Consider the following 9165-nt stretch of genomic DNA (forward strand, 5'->3'; position numbering starts at 1 on the left):
ATACCTCCAATATTTAAAAAGGAGTAACAGAGATAACTTTTTCAAAGATGTTTATGCTGTCTCTTAATCTGTTTTTGATGGATAGCATAACTAATCTGAATCAAGGTCGCTAATATTTCCTTTGTTGAGTCTACAGATACTGCAATAATACACTATATCAAATAATTATTAGAGACAGAAAATAGGTGGCCCCTCACCAAGTTCATTTCTCAGATGGTTTTAAATGAGCTCTGACCCCCAAATATTTGAACAACTGCCTGGAGTTCATGACAAGAGGGGATACAGTTTTTCTTTAAGAGAAAACACACTTGCTTCTTTTTTATTGTATCATGTCACAGTCACAATTGAGACCAAAAACAGCACTGCAGTGTCCAGACTTTGACATCTGTCCAAATGTCTGTTCCTGAGAGCCACTTTTGATAAATTCTCATTCAGGTCAGAAAGTTGATAGACATTTTGAGATGGAGGAAATGAGGCTGTCATCCAAATTTTTTCTTGGTGTTCGGGACAAATATAGTCAGATTCTGTAGAACTATGGGCCTGAATCTTTAATTTAGAAACAAAGGGTTAATACTTGACAGTGGGAATAAATTCTATTTTTAAAGATAATAATGATAAAAATATTTTTTTGATAGACATTTCCTAAAATATTTTTGTCAAATATTTTTTAAATATATAAAAAAATACAAAAACATTAAACATTATAAAAACTTCATAAAATATGCTAAATATATTATGATAAAATAATTATATATAAATTAAAAATGACAATTATTTTTAGTTAGATAATAAGTGACCACATTCCTGTAATCTATTGGTCATTTATCCATAACTACATATTTTCTTATATATATATATATATATACAAAAGAGTCAACTATAGGTTCACATGCATTCTTAACTGTTTTCTAATAGGATACATTTTAGTTTGCACTTGAACTAGAACTGCATAATGAAATACATGTTGTTTCTGAAACATTTGGGCATTTACTATTTTACAAAGCTTTTCCAGAACAGCGCATCAGCTTGCCAAAATTTTCACACCTGTTTCATGCGTCCCTTCTGAATATACGATATGCAATATGCAGCATTACATCAAACTTAATTATGAAACTATAGCGCCTGGAAAATACTAAAGACTCATAAAGTAGTAACTGAAGCGTTCTGGTTTCATGCACTTGTTTATCAGCTCTTTAATATAGCTGAATGCAAAGGCCGGTCATTGCATCAAACTCAAGGTTGGCTGGCGTGTCTTTTAGTGTGTTTTTCCCATTAAGATTTTCATACATTTCTGCTCACTGTATTTCACTTTGCTTCTTCTTTAAGCACATGATTCCCCTATTAAACTCTGATGTTAATGTAAATACTGTTTAAACTGATCTAATTCCCTTAAACCGAATCAATAGCAATGATGGGCCACCATGGGGGACAATTCTGGCTCTCTGTAAATTACACAACCTGAAAAACATTTTCAATACTCCCGTGAGAGCAAGCTTGTGGGATAGGATGCACTGTTTACCTGAATTATATATGCATAGGAAATAGCCACAGTATCAGTGCTGCTATAGTAAGAAAATACTTTTTTGGAAGACAAATCTCACAACAATAGCAAATACAGTAGGCTTACATATAGTAGAAAAGGTCGATTTCAATTTCATCCCTGGATCAGAGCGTCTCAGATGATGTTAAAGCAGCACTATGTAACTTTTGGCGCTCTAGCGGTTAATAAACAGAACTGCACACATCCCGCGGAAGAACATTCCAACCGGAGCTACTTCTCTAAGTTTATGTCTATGGCGATTCACGCAGGTATGTGTTACTCCGCAGCGGTGACGACCCGACCAAGCTACACTAGTCCAAATATAAGTATTTATTATAAGTGTACCGTAGTGATTCGGAATAAGACAAAAACGCGGTTTGGGAGATGAATTCACGATGTACTCGCTTATTACATACATTTGGCAAATTTTGAACACAGAAAAAGTTACATAGTGCTGCTTTAAGTTGGTACAAAAATTGAGAGAGAGGGGAACAAAGAGCAAATATTGCCATGTCAAAACAAAACCTAACAAAGACCAGGGGAAAAGAAAATGATCTATTGCAGATGATATTTGGCAGGAAAACGATTCTTCTACTACAAGAGAATCCAAACCACTCTGGAGACGTAAAACAGTAAAGCTTGTTTGCTTCGCCACAATTCAATCCACCCGGGCAGGATTACTCCATTTCCTTCAATGAACTAGCCCTGCCTCCTGGTTTAAATCAAGGATAAGCAAATTAAGGGGCTTTGTCATTCTTTTTGAGAGCCTGGAAAGGAAGATTAAAGAGACCTGGGCTTACACGGAGAGTCCCGACTCTCAGAAAGAAGGGGAAACAGATCAGCTGGAAATATTTATTCTCCGTTTGCTGAGCAGACCACCTATAGGACGTCCTCGTACTGAAGACGACAGATTTCAAATAAGCTGAACAAGTCAGTGTGGAAGGGCCATGTGGCGATGCTTGTTGAGGATCTGTGTGGTGTTGCGCCAAAGCCTGTCCCTCATTTCTAAAGGAATAGCTCACCCAAAAATGAAAACTCTGTCACAGTGTTTCTGAAAAATTCTGAAAACTATCCTTGCCACCTGTGGCAAGCATTTGGAACTCGAAAATGGCACATTTTCACACACTGAAAAAAATTGGTGTAGAAACCATTTCACTCAGAAATTGCTAGTAAATAACACAAAATAATTACAAAGAAGCGGCAAGTAATACATCGAATGAAACGTGAGATTTTGAAGTAGAAATACTGTTATAGCATTTTCTTAAAAATGAACTCCAATAATCATTTACAACTCTGACAAATTATTTTTACATTGCAGAACACTACTGTTTTTCCACTGTGTTGCTTTTTAACATTATTTTATGTAATTGTTTTTTACATGTGCTAGACTAGCTTCTTTGACTGTTGGGTCGTACCTCGCTACTTTTTGACACATCAAGTTAAAAGTTCCAGCAAAAAATGAGTGCAAATCCTGCCTTCTTTTCCAGTCACCAGCGCTGCGCCACTGCAGATGGATCCTATATTTAAATGCAAAAATGCGTCTCTGTTAAACAGACCCTAAAAGTATCACAAAAGTGGTCCAAGTGACTCATGCACTATATTCTAAATCTTTCGAAGTAGACTGAAATGTTGTTATAGACTCAAATCAATACCCTTTGGAGGGCTGTTAATCGTTTCAATGAGGCTGAGACAGTGAGTTGAACATGAGAACCCGAGGATCTGATGTGCAAACAAATCATTCAGACTGGTTTTAAATGATTTGTTGAAAATATCTGACTCAAAAGAATGATTCGTTCAGGAATTGGAAATCACCACTTCTCTCGGGAATGCGGCAGGGAAAACTACGGTAAATCTTACTTTATAATGATCTAAACTTTGGTCTAAAGCTTCAGTCGTTGTGAAATACAGCACTCATATGTAGATTCATACGGGCCATTTTATGATACTTTTATGGTGCTTTTTTTTATTTTAGAGCTTGACAGTCCCAGTTCTCATTCATTTTCATTATATGGTAAAATTTGTACATGAGACCAGGATATGTGTCCCAAAGATAAAGAAAGTTATACAGGTTTGGAACGGTGAGTAAATGGTGAAAGAATATTCATATTTGGGCAAACTGTTCCTTTAAGGTCAGGAATATCAGATCACATTACTTTGAGCATCAGAGTAAGATATGAGAGTTTTGATGTTTTAATTCATTGACTGAGGTGGTTAGAGGACTGAATAATATTACTGGTACCCTTGTTCTTATGTGAACTGTCTGATTAAGTCAAGTTTAAAAAATGTGTGTTCCACTAAAATAAATAAATAATATACTTGTGTCCTGCTCCACACTCCACTGCACATTTGTGTGTTTAGAAATTATTCACATTAAAAACACAAACAGACTATTACAATGTCTGCTTGACAGCAGACCAAGAAATTAGAGACTCTTTAAGTTAGCTGAAGCAATACACCATATAGTTGAGGAACAAAATACATTTACTTACACATATTTGAGAATCAAAATATCAGATATTTTACAATCATTTAACAAGTTTATGAATATTTGAAAAATGAAATGCCACCAATACATCAATCATACATCACCATTGTGACTATTGAGTGTTTAGTGACAAGCTTGATGATTTGCCATGGAAATAGGTAATACGTCCTAAAATATTGGTCACATTACAAAACTCACTGAAAATGAGTTAAACATTCAAACATTCAAAATTACTCATTCAAAACACATTAAAAAAATATTCGGCTGCTAAGTGGTAATCTGGTATTCAGAGCGTCCTCAAGTCATCAAAGATCCACTCTGCTGTCATGTTAGCCATTTCCTCCCCTGCATCCAATACGAATGCATGCCGGATGCCCCTCTCACACAGACGAATGTCCCCTTCAGGGAAGTCTTTTCTGATATCATGGTAATACTGCACAGGACACCAGTGGTCCGTGGCTCCATAGTAAAAAATAAGCTGACAGAGGAAAACAAACTCATCAGAACACCCAGAGCCGATTAAGACATTAACATGATTTAGGTTTGTTCTCATACAGTATATGTGGGATTCACCACTATGACCATGTATCATAATGAGAGCAGAACTAAAACAATAAATACATCATAAGGCTTTTCTGTTTTTCTGACAGCCATTTTAACAAGAGCTAGTACCTGTATGTCACTGCTTGATAAGAACCTCATCCTTCATTTTAAAAGGCACAATATGTGACGTTAGAATAGCAAAAGTAGCAGCCCTCCCATCTGATTTACATAGAAACTTAGACCACCACTGGAGTTTGAAGTATCTTGCTCCTTCATATTCATCAGCACACCTCAAGATGTCAGAAGTAACTAGAAGAAACTGACATTTGAAGATCTAAAACTCTTTTTTTTCTTTGTGAAAAAGAATTTAAACTAGAGCTGTCAATTAAAAGATGCAATTAAATGAATCACATTATACACTAATTTATTGAGAAAAGCCCTAGCATAAAATTATTTGTTTAATTGACTGTTTTTTAATAATAAAAAATACAATGAAAAATAAAATAAATATAGTAAAAACTAAAATAAAAATAAAAAACAGAAAAAAATACTTATCATTAATTATACTAATTAATGCAATAAACTGACAGCTCTAGTCAAAACCTTAGTCAAGCTATGATCAGTCATATCCTTTGGCAGATAAAATTCGTCATGTGCCATAAATACATAAAGCAGAGTAACTTAATAAATCACATAGAAAGTCTTTAACAAAGGCGAGGCACACCGAGAACTTCACAGAGGATCCAAATGGGAAAACAATCAAGATTGTTTCAATAAAACAAAATTTAAGAAAGATTGACATTAAATCCACTATGTCCACGTCCCCTCAGACACCAGTGAGGGACACTTGAAGGGTATTTCCTTCAGTTAGGCTGCCGTAACCTCGGCTGAACAGTGCCAATAACATCAATACGAAAGGAAAAACCACCCGTGCAGATTCCTAAAGGCTATTTATTGGTGAGACCTCGAGAGCCGTGCACAATAGAAAGATCAAATTCTCTTGTCAACTGCTTTGCATGATTTCTCTGACAAACTGCATAATGTTCGGTCTTTGCCGACTGTACCAGTTAATCGTGATGGGTTCTACATCTGTCGGCCTGATCGATTTCACCACAGCTCATAAATCTAATAGAGGAGTCAGATGCATGTGGTTTAAGGCTGAGAGGGGTTTAAACATATGACCTCCTGTCTTCACCTTCAGCTTTTTCAGAAGAAAATTATTCTAGCATCACTATTGGCAAGCAAAATGGACTGCGAAGCCGATACAAAAGAACGCCACATACTCTGACACCCATACAGACAATGGTTGTCAGAGACATGGATGGAAAAGAAGAGCTTCCTTCCTCCGTGGAATCATGGGTGGGATGCACAGATCAGACTGGGAAAATGTTGATCGGTTTCCAGGCTCAAGGGATTTTCTGAAGCTTTGACTAGGAATTTCTTTGAGTCGAGGTGCTATGTGTAACATAAGATGCAGGTCTCGAGTATGTGACTCTCAAGAGCAGTGAAGATATCACCTATTTAACTGATGACAGATATAGACCATCAGCAGCCCCGTCCTCCTCCCTCAGCATGTGTATGCAGTCTCTGCTTTACATCACACCACGGCATTGAAAGGTACACATTGTTCTTCCGCCTATGCATCCGTTGAGAAACGGAAGGGTGGGTTGGAGGACCGTGCTTTGAGATCTGATATTGTTTGATTGGTTATCAGCTGTCTGTGGGTGAGTCAGCGTGGGTTTCATCTGCATCTAACATGTTTAGAGGCTTCCAGAATCTCTTTGATCAGCGCCCTTAATATGTAGGAAATTAAGGAAAGCTGTGTCATCTAATTGAGTACGTTTACATGGACAACAATAATCCGATTTTAACACGATTAAGACAATACTCTGATTAAGAATCTACCATGTAAACTGAGATTTTTGATTACCTTAATCTGGCTAAAGTCATATTCGAAGTAAACAGAAATCGAATTGAGACATGTAAACACCTTAAATCGCATTATTACGGTTGTGTAGGATTTTTCGCCGCATTTTGCGACAGGATACACACACGGCAGTGCTCAACCGTTTGAAGGCAAATAAAAGAGCTTCAACACCGCCATCGTCAGTATGCACGTACAAATAAATAACTTGAAGCTTTCATAAAATTAAATATGAAACACCCAAAACTGTACATGGCATCATCACGAAGACAAATTATGTTTATACGTGAAATTCTGGAGGGGACGTCGGATGGCGTGGGGACGTAATGACGTGCCATTAATCGAACTTTGTACTATAACGTGTTAAACGGGAACATGAAAGGAATATTATAAAAGCAACTCATGTAAACACCATAATCATAATATTGGCTTATTCAGAATAAGGTAAATAATTAGATTACTGATGTCCATGTAAACGTAGTCAGTGTTTCAGTAAAACCAAATACCCATGCATGGGGAACAACGTTGTTGGCAAGTTAGTTCTGTGATTTTTTGAATTTATTACAGTCATCTACTAGAGATGCATATACATTTTGGCCACAGACTAAGAAAAATGGCCAGAAATATGAACAAAAACCTCTACTTTAACAAAAACAGAACTTTTTAACTATTACAGTTAATGAGATACATCATTTTAGGGATGCATAATTTTCCTCATAGCATATTGGTTATCAGTCATTATTAGATTTAAAAAAAAAAATCATTATAGACAATTTTGGTGATATTTTAGTCGATAATCCATATTTAATTGCACATTCCCTTATTTTTACACTTAGATTACCATTTGTATGCTAATCTAATGTAATGTCATGTAACACTCAAAGTTAATCTTTATAAACAATAATAGTTTAACACTGTTAAATTGAATCTTTAGCAAATCTCAAAATAAATGTCCATTTTCATATTGTACGTTATGATGTCTAAATTCACCAGTAGCATTTGAAATTGTTTTTAGTCTTCATTTTTATTTACTCAGACAAAATACTATAAAATATTATTATTGGCCATTTATTAGCTACAGAATATTAGAATTTTTAGATAATTTTAATATCAGGGAATCCATACATAATTCTAATATTTATTTATATTAAATATAATGCATATTTTAATGTATTTCTAGAAGTGACACTGAATGTGGACGTCGACTGATTAACAAAAAGACCACACTTGTTTGCCTCATGCATTGAGACAGTGATAGACTAACACAACATCTCATTTAATGCACTGAAGGATACAGATGTTCTTGTATTAGACACAAATCAGTTCAAGAACGTTTGGAGTTTGTTTAAAGTCATTGATAAATTCTGACTGTCATTTTATTCAAACATTTTAAATATTGTTCCTTCCTTCCTACTTGAAGAAAACAGTGAAATCACTTAAAAGATACCATCATAATATTACGATTATTGATAGTTATTCCAAACAAAGACTTATTTAAAATTTGTGTTTTTATTTGCTACGTCACTCATATCCAATGTTCAAATGTTGTGTGAACATTACCTTACTGAGGTGTTGACGTATGGTTATGTTGTCTCTTTCTACAACCAGTCTCATTTCTTGGCTTCCCATGTACATACCATTGGCTGTAGAGACAGAAGGACAACAACAGAGACAGAAATGTGGATTAGCATGTTACAAAATTGTAATAAATCAGGCAGTGCAAACATAACTTAGTAAACATTTGCATAACACATCAGCCTCTGGGGGTTTTCTAAACATGAAGAGTATCAAAATTAAACACATCCAGAAACACTGCCACAACCTCAAAGGCCAGAGCTCATACAAACACAGACACAGCAACCAGATCATGAGGATTACATCTGTTCCCGTTCACATTTACTGGATGCACACTCCTACTAACAGTCAAAATTGACCCTTATGACTGGTTTTGTGGTCCAGGGCCTTCTGTCACTCTAACCTAGATTAATTCACTCAAAACTTTAAAATATAATATATGTATACATGTATACATATACATATACATACATATAGTGACACTCAGAGGTCAAATATGTAGCGTCTGGACCAATCAAACACACAATATATATTTTGTTAGCTATATTTAACAAATACTCTGTAACACCCCTCAGTTAACAAGCCATATGAGGACCTATGGACCCTTCCCCCGAAATGCGTAACACCTCAGGAGGGCAGAACAGGCCTCTGGTTCCATGGCAACCAACGCTGATATCACTGGGTTTATTGTGTGAAGCAGGGAAAATCACTGCATGTTCCATAGCAAGAGGCACAATGCACCGTAGAAATGGACTTTTCTACTAATTAATTCATAGGAAAACCTTTCTTTGAATGAACACACATATCCTTCAGCTCATTGTGTATGTTGTCTTTGATATTTTAGACTATTTTATGCATGCTTATGATGGAACCCATTCCTGTCATCTTGCCTATATGTAATCCGACCATGTTTAGTATCGATGAATTCGCCTTCTGATGATCTAAACGAGCGTGTATATTATATGTTGGTACATAGGCAATATATTAGTGTCCTGAGAATCTTTAGTAATTTCGATTCAAGTTCCATTTGCAAATTACCATGCCCTCACACAAAGGGTCATAAAAACTCCCCAGTATCTCAAAACTCCCACTTGGGAT

The 9165-nt window shown here is 35.8% G+C and overlaps 1 pseudogene; it reads right to left on the reverse strand.

Annotated features, from left to right (window-relative positions):
* Nucleotides 1–3803: 3803 nt before the first annotated feature.
* LOC107594845 (lipid droplet-associated hydrolase-like) overlaps nucleotides 3804–9165 on the reverse strand; it is a 50476-nt pseudogene continuing 45114 nt past the window's right edge.

The sequence above is a fragment of the Sinocyclocheilus grahami genome, unplaced genomic scaffold, assembly GCF_001515645.1.
Source record: "Sinocyclocheilus grahami isolate Dianchi unplaced genomic scaffold, SAMN03320097.WGS_v1.1 scaffold191.1, whole genome shotgun sequence".
Taxonomy (NCBI): Eukaryota; Metazoa; Chordata; class Actinopteri; order Cypriniformes; family Cyprinidae; genus Sinocyclocheilus; species Sinocyclocheilus grahami.